The sequence below is a fragment of the Gopherus flavomarginatus genome, chromosome 1 (genome assembly GCF_025201925.1).
Source record: "Gopherus flavomarginatus isolate rGopFla2 chromosome 1, rGopFla2.mat.asm, whole genome shotgun sequence".
In the NCBI taxonomy this organism is placed as follows: Eukaryota; Metazoa; Chordata; order Testudines; family Testudinidae; genus Gopherus; species Gopherus flavomarginatus.
In genome coordinates this window covers 100380959-100399758 of record NC_066617.1, presented here as the reverse complement: position 1 = coordinate 100399758, position 18800 = coordinate 100380959, and the positions used below count along the sequence as shown (strand labels likewise).

At 50.5% G+C, this 18800-nt stretch overlaps 1 protein-coding gene across 5 annotated transcripts in view; it reads right to left on the bottom strand.

The window, feature by feature from the left end:
* Nucleotides 1–18800, bottom strand: part of ELFN2 (extracellular leucine rich repeat and fibronectin type III domain containing 2) — a 60459-nt gene that overhangs the window by 22775 nt on the left and 18884 nt on the right. Inside the window, exon 1 of one of the 5 annotated variants that reach the window (XM_050926346.1) lies at nucleotides 11713–11913. The exons of the other annotated variants lie outside the window; for them this stretch is intronic. The gene's annotated coding sequence lies outside the window, so the exon portion shown is untranslated. Of the gene's footprint in view, nucleotides 1–11712; nucleotides 11914–18800 lie in introns of those variants that run through there. 5 annotated transcript variants of the gene reach the window in all.

Here is an 18800-nt window from a genome sequence, read left to right as displayed (position 1 = left end):
TGGCCCACAGGGGTGTTATGTTGCATGTCTGTTCAGTGTATTGGGACAGGTGAAGTTCCCTCTTTGCCATGAGTGGTGATGTTACAGGAGATGGGCTCTCCCAGCAGTGCCTCATGGAGACCCCAGGTGCTCTCAGAGGGAACACCGTGCTGAGCTAGGAGGGGACTACCCGGGGACAGGGCACCTCCACGCATCCCCGCAGGGGTGCAAAGCATCCTAACCTATTCCTCGCAGTACACACCGCACTGACCCAAGGGACAGCACCAGTGAGATAGAGCTCCTGCCACTGCCCCAACAGGAAACACAGACACCCCTCTGACCTGGGTGGGCCTACCAGCTAGCAGCACCCCATTCTCTGCTCCCTGGACTCTGCCTGGTTAGGAATCTTCTCTCTTTCCCTGCCTCTGCCTAGTGAGGGGAGCTCTCTGTATCAGCAAATCCTCCTTGATCTCCCAGCCAGCTCTCCCAGACTGGAGAGGAGACAAAGATCTTTGAAGTGGGATTGAAGCTACTCCTCCACTTGAGAACCCCTCACTTAAGGAAAAGCCACCCAGCATTAACTTGCATCTCTGCACACAACAGACAGTGAGGAGTCAGGAGAGAAACGACAATGGAAGGGGAGGGAGAGAAACCAGCGCCACATTCTCCCTGCTTCTGCAGCCAAGGCCAAAAACTCTTCGATGGAACCTTGAGCCTCTCAGTCACCCCCCTTCCCTGCCTCCTTCCATAATCTATGTTACCCTTGTTCTCCTGACTGACAATGCTGTCATGGCTCTCCCAACACCCAGCTCCGGAAAGGAATGCAAGGCCCAAATCTCCAACGTCCCCCTAGAAACACGGCTGGGAAATGGGCAGGTGCTACTGTTTGCATCTGCCTGCCCATTTGGCAGATGCATTTTCCAGGGCGAGGTGAGAATGCAGGTCCCTATGGGAGGGGACTGTGCTGTGTGCACTTGTGTAGTGCATACATCTGTGCAGCATGTATGTGCGTATTTTGGAGGCCACGGGCCCCCAGGAGTGCCTTCAAGTGCATTGGAGATTGTAAGGGCACCTACCTACACTCTTGCTCTCAGAGCTGGTGCATCAGAGGGAATATTCATGTACGTGTGTGGGAGAGTGTATTAGCATATGTGTGAGCATGTGTCTGCCCCAGTTGGTGCAAGGCATGGAAGGTGTGTGAGCACTTGTGCACGAGTGTGATTGCTTATTTTGGTGGGTGCCTGTGTGAGCTTGAGTGAGCCCATGTCCATATAAGCATGTCAGTGCAGAGACTAGTATGTGAGTACACACACAGAGGTGTGTCAATTCAGATCCATCAGAGTTTATCCGCATGACAAGCATCACCTGTGAGCTTGTGTGCACGCACACAGCAGAAAATGTATTATCCTGTGAGTGTGCATAGGCACGTATGGATATCAACATGCCTGCATACGTACACGTAGAACAATGTAAACCAGTGTCCAGCTGGGGATCGGGCACACATGTGCAAGAGTGTGCATGTGTGTGCATATGTGAGTGTGTATGCATGAAACTGAGTGCAAACCCAGTGAACGACAGCATGCCTGTCTGCTGGGGAACTTTCCATCTAAACCAGCTGACAGCTGCTCCCCTGAGTTTCCTGCACACCAATAACATTTTCCCTTTCCTAATCTCCCTGATGTAAATCCATTCGCTGTGAGTGCCTAGAGACTTTTAATTCCATCGGCATTAAACTCACTAAAACCTCTATTACCAAAAGCTTTTAGGATTTTCCCCGGAATCTACAAGTCAGGTTTGTAACATGACAAACTCTTCTTCTCTGGGGCGTTTTAGAAATTAATTTGTACATTCTAAATGCCAGGATCACAATGGGACGATTTAGATATCCCTCTTCTGACTGTAAGCTCCAGCCACTGTGGTGTCCAGGTAGAAGCTACTCCCAGGTGCTGTGCTGTATTCCTGCAGCTATGGCTCAGTGCTAGAGGTTCCCAGATGCACTAATATACAAGAGCAGACATGCTGTCACAGCAGCTTGGTATTGGAGGTTCCCAGACGCTGTAAAATAGTGGAAGTGATGCAGATATCTCTTAGTGCCAGGGGTTTCTTGCTGCTTTTATACAGAGGAGGGGAGGCAACTGCATCACAGTGCTTGAAGTTCCCAACAAGGCAAAGATGATGCAGTCCTGTCACAATGCTGCAGATTCCCAGTACTGTAGTAGAGCAGAGATCATCCACTTATGTCTCAGTGCAGGAGGCTCCTGGACACTGCGATAAAGAGAAGAGGAGCAGGAGCCGGGACTTGCTAATGGAGGTATCTAGGCGCTGAAATATACCAAGGTGGCCAACTTTATCCCTTGGCCCCTGAACATGCTGGGTGCTGGAATACAGCAGAGGTGAAAACACCTGGTCTCAATCCCAGGGGTTCCTGGGTGCTATAATACAGAGGTGATGCAGTCGTGTCTCAGCCCCAGAGATTCAGGGTGCTATAATGGACATTTCTAAGCATTCCAAAGTTACCTCCAGTGGTATCAGCGCCTTTAACCTCTTGAAAAGGTGAGATATTGACACTTAGGTCTGATCCCTTTACACTTCCAATGGAAGCAACTCTGAGTGAGTCATCAAAGAAATCAGGGAGCTCCTACAGAGTAAGGTACTTCAGTGTATGGAATCCAAACGAGGAGTAAAGAGAGAGGAGTACAAGAGGCTCCCAAGAACTATTTCCCTTTGGCTAGAGGGCGCTGAGCAGCCATACCCCTGATCCGTTTTGCTGCCCTTTTCTGAACCTTTCTCAATTCCAATGTATCTTTTTTGAAATGGGGCGACCACATCTGCACACAGTATTCAAGATGTGGGTGTACCATGGATTTCTATTGAGTTAGTATGATATTTTCTGTCTTATTATCTATCCCTTTCTTAATGATGCCCAACATTCTGTTAGCTATTTTGACTGCCGCTGCACACTGAGTGGATGTTTTCAGAGAACTATCCACAATGACTTCAAGAGCTCTTCCTTGAGTGGTAATAGCCAATTTAGACGTCATCATTTTATGTGTGTAGTTGGGATTAATGTTTTCCAGTGTGCATTACTTTGCATTTATCACACTGAATTTCATCTGCCAGTTTGCTACCCAGTCACCTACGGGAGCAGTGAGTTAAGGTAAAACTGTTAAACTAGGGTACACTCTTCCCTTGGGAATGGAGAGCCTGGGATTTCTGGGGGTATCCAGTGATAAGGGGCTGGACACCACAGGAGAACACTTTGAAGGCTAGAGGCTGGGGAGCATTTATAGTCAACCTGCAGGTCAAAGGCAGGGCCCATACAGCCCAGAGGAGAGCGCCTGAGTGGCTGCCAGACTGACTGTGTTAGGAGCTAACACCCAGCTGGCACAGGCAAGACGCCCTTAAGCTGGAGGCTGCTGGCAACAAGGTGGCTCACAGCCTTGCATGCCCCAAGAAGAGCAACAGTCTAATGGTGCAATGTGTGAAAAAGTATTTCCTTTATCGGTTTTGAATTTGCCACCCTTCAGTTTCATTGCATGGCCCCTTGCTCTTGTGGGATGGGACAGGGAGAACAGAAGCTCCCAAGCTACCATCTCTAGACCAGCCACTGCTTTATAGAGTTTAATCATATCCCCCTTTATTAATCTCCCTTTTATAGGGGAACAATCTCAATCTTTCTTCCTATGAAAGAGCTTCCAGACCCTGGATCATCCTCTGAACCCCCTCTAATTCTATATGGTCCTTTGTGAGACGGGGTGACCAACATTGCATATGTATTCCAGAGGAGGCTGCACCACTGACTTATATAAAGCATAATGTTTTCTGTATTATTCTCTATTTCATTCCGTATGCTGCCTAACTTCCTGTTTGATTTTTTGAACATATCTGCATATTGAGTGGAGGTTTTCCTTTAACTGTCTACAATGAAGCCATGGTCCCTTTTGTGGGTTGACACAATTAATTTAGAACCTTATGAGGTGCATGAGTAGTTTAGATCTTCCACTCCATTGTGGATTACTTTGCATTCATCAACACTGAATTTCATTTGCCACTGCGTTGCCCATTCACCTAGCTTGGTTAGGTCTCTCTGAAGTTCCTCACAGCCCTCTCTGGTCCAGACTAACCTAAATAACTTTGTGCCACCTGCAAATGTTTTCTACCTCACTACCTCTTCCCAGATCATTAACATATTAAAACAATGCAGGATGTAGGATGGAACCATGAGGTTCCCCCACTCTTAACCTTCTGCCATGATGAAAACTGATCATTTAATCCTATTCCTTGATTTAGTCCCCCAGCCAGTTAATGACCAGGCCAATATTTGGCCTCTCATCCCATGCTTCTTTAGTAGGCTTGTGTGTCAAAGGCCTTTTGAAAATCTAAATAAATTGTCAACCTGTTCTCCTTTATCCTCTACTTTATTGACACACTTGAATTCTAAGAGATTAGGGAGACTCAGTTTTGCTTTGCAGAAATTGTTCTGGTTAGACCCTATCAGATCAACATCTTCCAGATATCATCAACAGAGCTTTTTATTGTTGTTTCGACCAATTTGCCAGGTACAGCTCTAAAGCTCACTGGTCTATAATTCCCCGGATCACCACTAAAGCCTTCTTTAAATATAGGTACAATATTGGCTACCCTCTGCTACCATGGCTGTCATTAATGAGAGACTGCATGTTTTTGTTAGCAGCTCAGCAGCTTCATATCTAAGCTCCTTCTGAACTCTTGGATGCACCATCTGGGCCTGGCGACACTGATTTTTAAGTGATCAGTTTGTTCCAGCACATCTTCTCCTCACACCTCCGTATCTGAAAGTTCCTCAGCTTTGTTACCGGGCAAGAACAGGTCTGCGGTAGAAATCTCCCAAATATTCCCAGCTATGAAGAGTGACACGAGGAATCCTTTAGCTTCTCAGCGACATCCTTGGGACTGGGACACTGAGTCACTTTAAATGCACAAAGCATTTGAGGGTGACCAGTATGGATTTCCCTGCACAACCTCCATCCCAAACTTGCCTCGTTCTCTTTACCTGCTTGGGTCTGTTGCCTCCTAGTGAGCTCCAGCCTGACCCTGGCCCCCTCGCTGGAGGTTTCAGGGCTGTAGAGCTATCTACAGCTCAGGGCTCAGTGAAAAGAAACTGACCTGAATGCTGAGGGCTGTGTGAACCTGGGAGGAGATGAAACCCAGAGAGGATGAAAAGGAGTAAATCAGAGAGGGAGATGAACAATGCAGAGCTGTTAGCTCCACTGATTGCCTTTCAGCTCTGAATCAGCCAAGAGACAGAAAATAGGATGGGAAATGCTGGGAACTCAAATAAGAAGCCCCATTATCCAAGTATCCCTCTCTCAATGCCAGCACTGCTCACTGCCTTCTCATTGCTCAGACTAACTTCAAAGGGTCCTGGGGATCAGATCAAGCTGACACACACATGCTAAAGCACACATGTGTAAGATAATCCCCAGGGTGCAAGCCACCAGAACACCTGGGTCTGCATGTCTGATTACCACCTGCTCCTGCAGGGAGCGAACCACACACACACACATAGCTGTGAGTATTTGTGACCATGTGCTTGCACGATCAACCATCCGCTGTAGACCCTGATGTGTGTTAATGTGGCTGTACACATGAGTCTGCACCTCACGACGACCCCTTGTCCCTGAATGTGGTATTGCAGGGGACTTTTGTCTGACCCCCTTGGCCTCACAATGGCAAGTCTCAGCCAGGGTCTTCTCCCAACTCCTTCTGTGGCTCAGCCCTCAGGCCTAGTCACAGAGCAGTTTGCTCTCCTTCAGGGGTAACTGAGAGGTCCAACTTAAAGTTCACAATGTCCGCATTTACAGTTCTGCCCCTCTCAGGTTCGGCTGAAATCCTCTGCTTCCTGGCACTGGCACAGGTTCCCTTGAACCACTTCTTCCCCAGGATTCCCCCACTGCTTCCCGTGGCTGGGGACTCCAGCAGATTACGCCTGAGAATCTCCCTGTTCTTTGTAGGCCCTATCTCATGGCTCCCCCACAGACACCTACCCTGCTTCTGTGGGTGTCTCCAGGGCTTAATTCAGGGCACCCCCTCACCCTGCCAGGAGCCTATCCTGCTCCCTGTGGGTGCCTCAGCTTGACTTCCTCAGGGGAACTCGCCTTGTTCTTCCTTCCTGCACTGTGTTCTCCCTGCTTCATCGCCATAGTGAGGGTCAGTCTGTCTCATTAAACCCCATTACCCCCTGCTGGGGTCACTAATTAGCCCATAGCTTACCAGTGAGGCTGACGGCTGAGCCCAGCTTGCCTCAAAGGGCCAGCCAGCCTGGGACTGTGGCCCTATCTATTATCTGGAAGCTGTCTGGAAGCACAGAAGCAGCTGTTCACACATATTGAGGCAAGTCTGTGGACACCAAGCCGGAGCCACTCACTTCACAGTTGTCACTATGCTACACATCACAGTAAGGCAGGATTTCAAGGCACCGGGAGAGACAGGACTTGGTCTTGCTCCAAAATCCCAGGCCCTTGCCACATGCGCTAAAGGAGAATCTCCACTAGCTGTTATGGTCTTTGACACACAATTGGACAGTTCTGATTCCATCCAGTAAGGGGCAGCTTGAACACACACCCTAGCTACTTCATTGCAATATCAAATGCGGGGGGGGGGGAGTGTGTTTCTCCTCTGAGTATCATTAACTAGTTTACTCTGCTTGTTGAATATTTGCTGCCATTTCTTTTGAGACAACCAGCTGGCAGAGGACATTAGGGAGGGGTCTGCCAGCAATGCCTCCGACCTCCATACTCAGAGCACAGGACAAGGAGGTGAATAGAAGAAGCAGAATTAGAACCAGCTGCCTAGAGTCTCAGGAGATTCCCATTAACTCTCCGAGCTGGGGATGCCACGGAGAGGCCAATGTTGCAGATTCAGAGTCTCATCCTGCTCACTACTAGTTGCATTCTTGAACTATAGGGCACTTTCCTGATCACATAAGCTGGTGTCTCCAGTACAAAGGCTGTTGGGTAAAACTACTGGGCCGCCATCTCTTCCGTGTCTGCCTCCCAACTGTAATCTCTGTGCAATGCGGGGAGAAATGGATAACTGATCTCCACACTGGACCTCTCACCAAGGCGGTCCAAGGCCTCAACTCCCTGAGGCAACATGGTTCTCTCTTTCTCTCTCTTCCTTCCTTTTCTCTTGTTCTTTCTCCCTTACTCTCGGTCCTTCCCTCCCTCTGTTATACTGCTGCCTCTTCACTAGATATCTGCCTCTTCTTTTCACTCCCCTTCCCTCTGCCGCGTAGCTCTCTGCTTCCTTCTCTGTTTCACTCCCCCTCTCTCTGCTGTGTATTTTTCTGTCTCTCTTTTTCCCCCATCACTAGGCCTTTCTCCTTTCTCTCCCCCTTTCCCCACATTCCTCTCCCTGTATCTTTCTTTCCCACCGTGTCCTTCTCCCTGGGTGGTACTTTCTCTCTCTGTTACGTGAGACTCTGTCCCCGGGTGTATCGCGGTCCCATGTTCTGCATTCCCAGCAGCACATGTGGGACAGGGAGGGCACAGCTCCAGTCGTGCCCTTCACCGTGCTCCCCAGGTGCACACACCACATGCCCGCTCCGTGAAACCCAGTTAAGGCGTCTGTCCATTGCCGGTGAATTCTCATTCTGTTTCCAAAGTGCAAGGCCACAAACTCCCTTTCTCTCTGCAAACAAAGAGTGGCTTGAGAGTCTCGCTGCTACAGCCCTGACACACAGCAGTCTTTCCATTAGGGATTCTCCTCCACACCCCGGCTGCATCCCCTTACCCAGGATGGTGCTACCCAATTCAGTTTCCTGGAGGGGGAAGCAGCCACTTCTCCTGTTCATCATCCCCTCTCCCACAGCACTCATACTTTGCAGACATTACCAAAGCGTCACATGTAAGCCAGTCATTGCCATCCCTATGTCACAGATGGGGAAACTGAGGCATAGAGAGGTTTGGGGGGTTTTTTCCCCTCCCCCCAGGTAAGGGACTTCCCAGAGCAGAGAACAGAACTCAGAAGTGTCTGGCTCCCAGACCCTCATTCCTTCCAGTACTTCATGCTGTCTCCTGACTTCACTGAGGGAACTGATTCCAGGCCCCTACCTACGTGGTGGACGCACACTGGAAACACTATCTCCAACCTTCTGGCCTTGGGAAATAAAGGAAGATTGATGACGTACCCCTACAGTCAACACTTGCATTGCTTTCCCTTCTCAGTAGCAATTGCCAAGGGGACTCCCCTCAGCTGAACTGGAAGAGACATCCCTGACCCCCACCTGTCAGCAGGATTTGGGGTCTCTCATTGGGGCAGCACAACTCTCTCTCGCCAACCGGTCCTTCGGGGAAAGCCCAAGGGGAAGTATTTCTGTAATCCAGCAGGAGATGCTCTCCTCTCTAAGGTGAAGGCCTGACGTGTGCTCTAACACATGTTTAAGTCAAGATGCTCCTACCATCCACACATAAAGCCTTGGGACATGGACCCTCAGAACACAGGCTTGCTGACTCAGCTGGGGGCACAGTGCAAGCCCATGGTCTGCTGCAGTGAATGTCTCAGCCTGCCCACTTTTGGGACATAGCTAAAGCATGTGATGCCAGACTCAAGTCTGGACAGTCCACCAATGCTATCCTACAATTCCCAGGACCTGTGTGTTCCAGCCCTTCTACCTCCCAACTTCCCACTTGCCTCCCACGCACCAGACATAACCTGCTAGCTTAAATACAGCTGCTCGGCATTTAACCCTTCACTGCACATGTTTTGCTCCGTTTCCAACACAGCTAAGCCAAGCTGTAGAAAGGCAGGGGAAACTGCCCCCCTGCTCAGCGCTGACCCCAATACCCCAGCTGAGTACTAGAGGATGTAGAGCTACCAAAGGTGGTGTCCACAGTCCAGCAGGACACAGCCGTTCTGACAGCCCACATAGCCCTGGGGTGGGTGGTGCTACAGGCAGGTCTGCATGACTCAGGATGAGGCGCTCTTCTCGCTGAATCACTGCCAAAACAGTGCCCCAGGAGGCTGTGTCATTTGACCAGCACTGAATGGCTTCTGATTTTCCACCTCACAGGGAGCTGGCTTTTTGTGACCAAAAGAAATAATATCCATAGCAGAGAGCTCTCTGCTCACTCCTACATCACACCCCAAAGGCCTGCTCACGCCTCAGACAGAGAACAACAACATATCAGCAACAGAGTCATCACCCTCTAGAAAAGTGTGAACCAGAAGGATCTGGGGGAAAGATCGCCTGGAAATATTGTCAGCCTGTGAGAAAATTCACAGACATCCCACGCATTAATGAAAGCCCCTCCCATTCCACATGAACCAAGGGGGCTTGAAGCGGGGAAGGTGAATGCTGATGGGGATGGGATCTACTGAAGATAAAAGCCAGAGTGGAAGGTGCTCATGATCTATGAAAGGAGAACATACCCTTTGAATACACATTGAAGGCTGAGCACTGTGTAGCTAGGGTGAGGCTGGGTTTGGATGGGGATGGGGGGTGCTGAGAGGCTGTCTATGATAAGAGGAGTATAGAGAGGGACTGGACTCATGTAGCACATAAACCCACACACACATACACAGAGGAAATATAGTGACCCATAACGAAAGGCTCATCCATCAGCAGCTGGGAGATGAAATGGGTTTAAGATATGGACAGCCCCTCATGCAGCACAGTGCCCACTAGTGCCATGCTGGGGATATTACCTCCAACAGCATAGCAGCCCCTGGTGTCACATAGGGACAGCCCTCCTGCAGCATGACGCCCCCAAGAGCCATGCTCGGGATATCACCTCCAGCAGCACATTGCTCTGATCCAGCTGGGACCATAGCACCACGGGGACAGTCCCTTCATTCAGCCACAGGGCACCTCCATGCATCACGGGGACAGTCCCAACAGCCGCAAGGAGCCCCCTAGCGCCACAGGGACAGTCCCAACAGCCGCAGGGAGCCCCCTAGCACCACGGGGACAGTCCCGTCAGCCACAGGGATCCCCCTAGCGCCACGGCGACAGTCCCGTCAGCCACAGGGAGCCCCCCAGCACCACGAGGACAGTCCCTACAGCCACAGGGTGCCCTCCAGTGCCACGGGGACAGTCCCATCAGCCGCAGGGAGCCCCCTAGCGCCACGGGGACAATCCCGTCAGCCCCAGGGAGCCCCCCAGCGCCACGGGGACAGTCCCTACAGCCGCAGGGCGCCCCCTAGCGCCACGGGGACAGTCCTTTCAGCCACAGGGCACCCCCTAGCACCACAGGGACAGTCTCTACAGCCACAGGGTACCCCCTAGCGCTACGGGAGAGCACTTCCTACCACCAGAGTAGGAACAGCACTTTCAGCATCACACCGCTCCCTGCTCCTATTCTAAGGGCTGTGGGTCTAGACACACAGTTCCCCCTCATTCTGCAAGAGCCTGCTGGGAGTCGGAAGCCATGAAAGATAACAACTCAAAACCCCCTTCCGACCACAGTGCCACACTAGGGACAACCGCTCCCTCAGCATAGCACAACCCATTGCCACACTGGAAACAGTGCCACTAGTATCTCTGGGTCCCACAACTCCAAGCAGGATGGGCCGTGGGATGGGATACGAAGGACAGATCTCCCAGCAACACAGCAGCCCCTGGCATCTGCCCTGGGAGATGGGAGCCCATAGAGCTAATGAGGGCATGACTCCCAGGAGCGTAGCACACCATAGTTCCATGGGGAATAGGTCAGGGTCTGGTGATGAAGGTCAACCCCTGCAGGAAGACAGTGCTACTCCCCATTCTGTGCTGAGGCACTGGAGCAGGTTCAGATATGAAGCACAGCACAAGATCCCTCATCCCTGTGCTGGGGTGCAGGGAGAAGGAGAGCGGTCTAGGTAGTAACAGACAGCACTGTCCGCACTACACCACCTGCAAAAGCTATGCTGGGCTGCTCAGAGATGGAATGTGCCCAAGCTGAGTTAAAGTGGGGTGAGAGGCTGAGAGCCCAGGACTCCTAGGTCCCATCCCTAGCACTGAGAGGGGAGTGAGGTCTAATGAGTTAAAGCAGGCGGGGCTCAGAGTCAGAACTCCTGGGCTCTACCCTCAGCTTCAGGAGGCCTCCCAGGACCCATGTGGTGTTCTAAGAGATGGAGCGCCCAGACATGATGGACGACAGCGCCTCCATTCATAAGTGAGCCCTAATGCCATGCTGGGATACAGAGAGCAACAGAACATTGGAGTTTAGATGGACAGTGATCTCCAAAGCCCGCTCTCTCCCAGTGCCCAATGGCATGCTGGGACAGCGCCTCCTGCAGTACAACACCCCTCAGTACACTGCTGTGAGATGCTTCTCCAGTAACCAGGTGCATCTCTAACATCACGCGAGGGTGCACAGGGACAGAAGGTGGCTGCACCATAGACTGCACCCTACCTCTTTGCTGAGCAATGTAAAAATCTCTGTCCCTTCCACCGAGAAATGAAGGGAGAGGGGAGCTGGGGGGAGACAGAGGAAGAGAGAGAGAGGTATATATGGGGAGGAGGGGAGAGAGAGAAAGCTCCAGATTACATGCAATAAACCTGCACAGCTTCCTCCTAAAGATATGCAAAAGGGCCCTCCCGTGCCGTGCCATGCATGCAGCGTTGCGATCGGGGATGGCATCAGCCCCTAAACATGGGTATCAGTTTAAGCATAGACTCAATCAACAATGTTGCAGAAACTCAGCCTTCCCACCCTCACCTCGGGGGATTGAGTGACACAGAGAGAGAGACACACAATTAGGTTTTCTTACCTCGGGATGCTGTGCTTTGAATGCCAGGGTGCGTGGAAATAGGGGCAGGTACATCCGCACCCGCCCCTCCCCTCAGAGCTATATAACGGACTCTTTCAATCACACAAAAGAGCAGGCGGTGGTTCATCGCTCCAGCTCTTTGATGGACCAAAGCTGCCACAGTTTCATTGCAAAAGTCTTCGCCTTCTTCAAGGAATGGGGAGGAGGAAAAACAGTCTAAGACTTGGAGGGGATATACACTTCTTTCTTAGGTTTCCAATGGCAACCGAATATACCACAGATGAATATCCAGAGAGAGAGTGTGCGCGCGCGCGCATAAGACAGAGGGAGAGGAGTGAGGTGCACAGCTGCCGAGTCCACAGGCAGTGCAGGGTGTAACATTGCAGGGGCATGTCAGCCCTCATGGGAAGAGACAAGCGGACATAGACAGAGGGGCAGACAGACGGTCTGAGGGAAAGAGCCTTGAAGCATGGAAGGGAACGTTGCCTCTATCCTAAGGCCTGAGCAGTCCCACCAGAGATAGGAGTGAGCCAGCACCTGGCATGGTGAGAACAGGGAGGGCCTGTTGTCTGACTGATCCTCAGAGGGACAAAGTATAACTATACCCCCATACACACAGGCACGCTTGTAATCCCACACACCAATTTACTGTGCACACACACACACCATCCTACACACACTCCATACATGCAGCCTCACACCAACTTGCTTATACACACGCACACCTCAACCCCATACACATACAACCCCCCGCAGTGTCACCAATTTACCAATACACACACACCAGACCCATACACATACACCCCACAGCCTCACACACCAATTTACTCTGACACCCATATTTACACACACCAACCTACTTCTACACACATCACCCTACACACATCCCATACACCAATTTTCTCATACATATACTCCACCTCTAGACATATGCAGCCCCACCCCACAGCCTCACACACCAACCTGTTCATACACACACATACAAACCCAAACCTCCACCCACCGAATGAGAGTCTCACCATTTCTCTCAATCACACACAACATGCCCACCCCACCACAAAACACACACAGCCAAACATATGCTGTCTTTCAGATACTCATCACACAAATGCTCATGCAATCAATACACAACATACACCATTACACAAACACATGCCAAACACAAACACATCACAACATAAACATTCACCATTACACAACATACACCAACCACTTGAACGCATACACCACACAAAAACACCCCGTTAAACAAACACAAACACCCACACACAGATATATGGATACATGTACAAGCACCATCATTCAGACATGCTTATCACACAAATATACTATAAATACAAACCACACATAACACACAAACTTACACCAGAAATATACACCAAACACCATTACACAAACGTACACCACCACACAGGCACAAATATACACCACACAAGCACAAATACAAATTAACACATCTGAGGAAGTGGGTATTTACCCACGAAAGCTCATGCTCCAAAACGTCTGTTAGTCTATAAGGTGCCACAGGATTCTTTGCTGCTTTTACAGATCCAGACTAACACGACTACCCCTCTGATACATTAACACACGTGGACAAATATTTTTCATCAAACATACTACACACAAACACACCACCACACAAACATACACCAGGAGACAAACAAAGACTACACACACAACCTCAACACATCCCACTGCATGCAAAAAAGTGACGTTCTCCAAATAGCTGGTAAACAGGAACTTCATTTGGAAATCAGTGTATTGCTCACTCACACACACACACACACACAATTGCACCTAGTCAGCTTTGACTCTGCCCCTCTCTTTTATCCTTTTATTCTGGCTCTGTCCATTTCTCCAGTCTCCCAGCACTGTCCATCTCTCTGTCCACCCATACACACTACAGTTCAGTGACTGAGCATCTAGAGAAAAAGCATCCTACATACATTCACACTCCTCCCTCCTTCCTCTTTTCCATTGGCATTGGATGGATATAATTTGCATGCATAGAAGAGTGCGAGGTCCCACCAGCCCAGAGTGCTGTGAAACTGGCTAATAGCAGCATCAGGGATGTGACTGCAAAGTCTAAACACAGTGAAGTAATGCGTGATCCCTAATGGAAGGTGAGGGGCTGGAGGGGAAAGTGACAGTTTCTTCTAGGTCCAAATAGGGACAAGGAGACAAGGGAATGGGTGGGAGGGAATGGGTGGCAGAGAGATGCAGGCAGGCCGGACACCAGGAACATGGAGAATAGAGTTCTGTAAGGCTTGCTAACAGGCATGGTAATGAAAATGCGTGAGGTTCAGAGTTCATGACTGCGCGTGAGCAGGGCCCCGTGTAAGGTCAAGTGAGTGTGTTAGTGCCTTGTTAGAGAGGAGAGTACCTGTCTGCGTGCACGTATGTGAATGTGCACGGATGAGGTACGGGGGTGTCAGGTTGGGTGTGGATGGGGCTGTGCATAGATTGGTTCACGGGGGGAGGATGAAGGAGCATGTACAGTGTATGGGTTTGGGTATGTGGCCGGCTGTGCGTGCGCACATACGCTACTTGAGTTTGTGTCTGTATGGGTGTGAATGGGTTTGTGTCGGTCTGGGAGATGTGTGTGTCCTGGTGAGTATGCGTCTGCGTTAGCAAAAACGCAATGCGCAGCATGTGTAGGTATGCGCAGATAGCCCAGGAGCCCAGCACAGCCCTGGTGTAAGCAGGAGATGAGGTCAGTGTTATCACGCCTGCCTGCCCCAATCTGGAATCCCGCCCTGTGTGCACCTGGGATTTTGTGGGAGGAGGCATGGGCAGAGCAGACAAATCCTGAAGCCTTTGCACACGCAAAGCTCTCATTGAAGGCAATGGGCCAACTCCTGGCAGTCAATGAGGGGGAGGCTAGAGGTGCAGCTTCCCCCCACCGCAGCAGTTCGGGGAGGGCTCATGCTGGCTCAGGCACAAGAATGGCCCCAGGAGCTCACCCTACAGCACACGCTGCACCACCCGTTGGAAAGGTGAAGTGTGGCCTACACCTGACCCTGTCTGCTGGTGCAAGGGAGGAGCGGATCCTGCACTCCCCCAACTCCAGCTCCGTAGACCGGAGGAGTCGTCCCTGGACTAGGAGAGCGCAGGCCTTTGCAGAGCTGGACACAAGCCAGCCCTAGTTTCAACGACTCCCTACCAAGGGGGACTTCCCAGTGACATCAGTGAGTGATCTCCCTGAGCGAAGTCTCAGGGAAAATGGAGGAAGGACATCAAGATACGGTCCTGTCTGTCTGTCCGTGTGTCTCTGTGTGTCTGCTCTGGTAAGTACAAACAGATGCAACCGACACACACACAATCATCAAGACAGTTACTGAGACACACAAACACTCTCCCTCACAAAACTGCCTAGACAACACAAACACCCCTGAACCACACTCCCACACCTCCTCACACTCCTAAACACACACACACACACAAACACAACGTTCCTTAGCGCAAACACTCCTCCTTCCTCCTCCTACACACATACCAAACACACACACAGGTTCTGATCCTGCTCACGCAGCCCCACAAAAGGTAACAGAGAGAGGGCTGGGGGACCCCCACATTTCCCCGCCTCCCTAGAAGTACCAAAATGAACTACTCCTCCTCGTGTGATGCCAGCTCTCTGGAGGAATCCTCTACTTGCCCTCTGACCTGCAGGGGACCCATAGTACTGAGGATCTGTCTTGCGATGGGTATCCTTTCCTCCCCGATTGCACCTGCGTGCCTTCCCCTCCTCACGTTCTCCGCTAACATTTCTTTTGCATTATAGGTGATAAATAATGCAGGCTGCAAGGGGAGAGGAGAGACAGTACCCTGGACAGAGGATAGCACACCATGATACCAGAACAAAGCCGACACATGCTACTCACACTGGTGGCTGTTGCTGACCCCCATTATAGCCACACAGAGCTGACAGCTATTCCAGTGAAAGCACTGAGGGAAGGGCACTTTAAAAGGGCTCTGTAGTCCATGTTTCTTGCAGTAGCAGGAGGAAGGCCTTTCTCATACAGGCAGCAAGGTGGATCTTCAGCTGAGCTAAGCACTGACAAGAGTCACCAGTGGAGCTGGGAGCTGTCACCGTAACCCTGCCTTTCTTGCCATCTGCTGTTGGGCTGTATGACATGGCAAAATCACCTTAGCTTGTTAAACAAAGAATGAGAGAGAGAGAGAGAAGGCTCATGTGTGTCTGAATGGTATGTTTGTGGGGCTGCAAGTGAGGTATGCTGTCTTGTGTGTATGCACTTCTGTGTGGTGTCTGACATGCACATGCACACACATGTATACGTACCAACGTTATGCATGAGTATCTGTGTAGGATCACTGTGGATAACTGGTGTGTGGCGTGTGCATTTGTGAATGTTTTCTGCATGTGTGTAGCCTCTGCATGTCCATGACATGTGAATACGTTCTGTACGCATAGAACCTGTGCGAGTGTGGTGATGTGTGTGTAATTTGTGAGGTGTGTTCTGTGTGCACATGAATATGTTCTGTATGCATAGCGCCAGTGTGAGTATGGTGATGTGGGTGTAACTTGTGTGTATGTTGGGGGGGGTTGTTCTGTGCGCATGTGAGTATGTTCAGTTTGCATAACACCTGTATAAGTGAGGTGATTTGCGTGTAACTTTTGTGTTCGTGTGGTGTGTGCAAATGCATTCTGTGTGTATAGCACTTGTATGCCTGGCAACTGTGAGATCTGTGAATAACTTGTTTGTGTTGTGTGTGTTTTGTGCATGTGTTCTGTGTGCATAGCATCTGCATGGCTGCCACTGTTAGGGTATCTGTGTACAATGTAGGTCACGTGTGTCTTTACTGCATGCAGGCACGTGTGGTCATTCATAGGGTGTTCCTTTCTAAAGTGAAGCAGACAGTCTGGCTCTCCTCCCAGTCTCTGCTTCTCCTTCCTCACCCTCCCTCACTCGCTAGTTCAGCGACAGCAGTGTGCTCAGCCCTAAAAATCATTCCTCAGAGCTAGGTAGACCAGGGAGTTCCCATCCCCACAATCCCCAGTACATGCCTGGAACCCTACTCTCCCCCTGGCCTGGGAGCACAACACAGACCCTGCTGACAGAGTCAACAGGAACACAGAAGCTAGTCCCCGCTCTTTATACTTAGACTGAGGAGGCTGGAATGGGCGGAGGCAGGCTTGGAGGACAGGGGCAGGTGTTAGAGAACAATACTGGTCACCTGGAGGATGCAAGAAAGAGACCTCCATGGGCTACCCAGCACTATCCACTCCCAGAACGCACGACTCCCATTGATGAAGCAGGAGCCACAAACCAGACCAGAAGAAAGAAGATCTGACCAGAATCTTCATCCCAACATGAGTTGAACCTTCAGCCACTTGATTGCATCAACATTCAACCTCCTAAAACCCAACCACGACCCTGAACTTTCATCTAAATCCCTGAATCCAACCATGGCCATAAACCTTCACCCAACCCTCATGAACTCAACCATGACCCTGAACTTTCACCCAAATCCCTGAACCCAATCATGACCATGAGTCTTCAGCCAACTCTCCTGAACCCAACCACAACCCTGAACCTTCACCTAACCCCTGTGCACTAAAGCCCGAGCCTTTGCCTAACCCCTCTGATCTGAAGGAGGGCAGGAACAGCAGGGATACTGAGCCTTTACCCAAATATCAAACCCTGAACCTTTCCCCACAATCACTTGGCCAAACTTCAGAATCAAGCAGCCCAGGAGCCTTCTTCCAAATGTTGTGACCTGAGCCCCTTACCTGACTCAAACCACCTCAGTGCTCTGAACCAAAATCCTGAGCCCCAAATGTTTGTCCAACACCTCAGTCTTTGTCTTTGCTCTGAACCCTGGATCTTCACCCAAACCCTCTGAACTGAGCCACTGAAACAAAATTCTAGCACCTGAACCAAGCCCCCAATGGGAACCTTCCCTTAAATGCCCTGAACAGAGTCCCGAACACCCACCCACCTGGAGGCAAGTCCCAAACTCTCACCCAAGCCTATAGTTCAAGCCTTGACCCCAAACCTTCGCCCCACGTCCTTCAAATTGAACTTCAAGCCCAGAATCTTCCCCCATTCATCCAGATCCAATCCCAAATCTTATGGAAAAAATCCCAAACCTCATGGAGAAAATCCTGAATCTTCACACAGCCCCGTAAATTGAAGATCAATTAATCTTTTGCAGGTGGGAGAGTTCAACCTTGGAACCCTCCCTCACACCAGTGTCTCCCACCTCGTACAACAAAGCCTTATGGGAAAATCCTGGTTGGGTTCTTCTGCTGCTCCTGGGGGGCTGCATCCAGAGCCCATCCCATGGGGCTCAGGAAGCTCTTCCCAGTTTTGTCCCCACATGGCAGAAGAGGCTAAAAGGAGCCCCTCTCCCAGTCTGACAACAGTGGAAATTTAGTGAACATTTCACTGGTGACGCTCCAACCAGGAAAACCTCCCTGTTAATATTTAAACACACAGCTCAGCAAGTATCCCTCTGAGCCTGGCCCCCAGCACCACCTGGTATTCCACTCTTGGGGTCTGCTGATGTACCTCACTCCTGATCTGTGGCACCCCTTCCCCCATGACAATCTTAAGCTCCACACACAACTCTGCCAAGGTGTTTCAACCCTCACCTGCAGCCTGCCCTCTCCTCCCAACTATTCCAGCCCTGGACACACACACACACACACGCACACACACCCCACAGCCCTGCCAATGCAGTTCAATCATCCTGCCCTGTAGCATAACCTGCTGCTCCATTTCTAGGGCCCCCTTAGGCAGAAAGAGAGACCAAGTCCCTGATTGCCATTCTGGCGAGATTCTGATTACGAAGACTTTTCCTCCAGAAGATACATTAATAGCCCATAAAGTTAACTTAATCCAGCCAATCTTGTGTGGTCTCTGCCTGAATTCTTGATTAAATTAATATTATTGAGTTTTAATTAGCATGTGAGGCAGAGGTGGCATTACTAATGGAGATAATGCATAACGTTAAAAATAAACAGTCTGCCCTTCCCCCTGCTGCACATGCAAATCTCCTTTGGGATTGAGGTGATGTGAGATTCCCCTAATGATAACCCATGCTGATGGAAGGGGTGCTCTGGG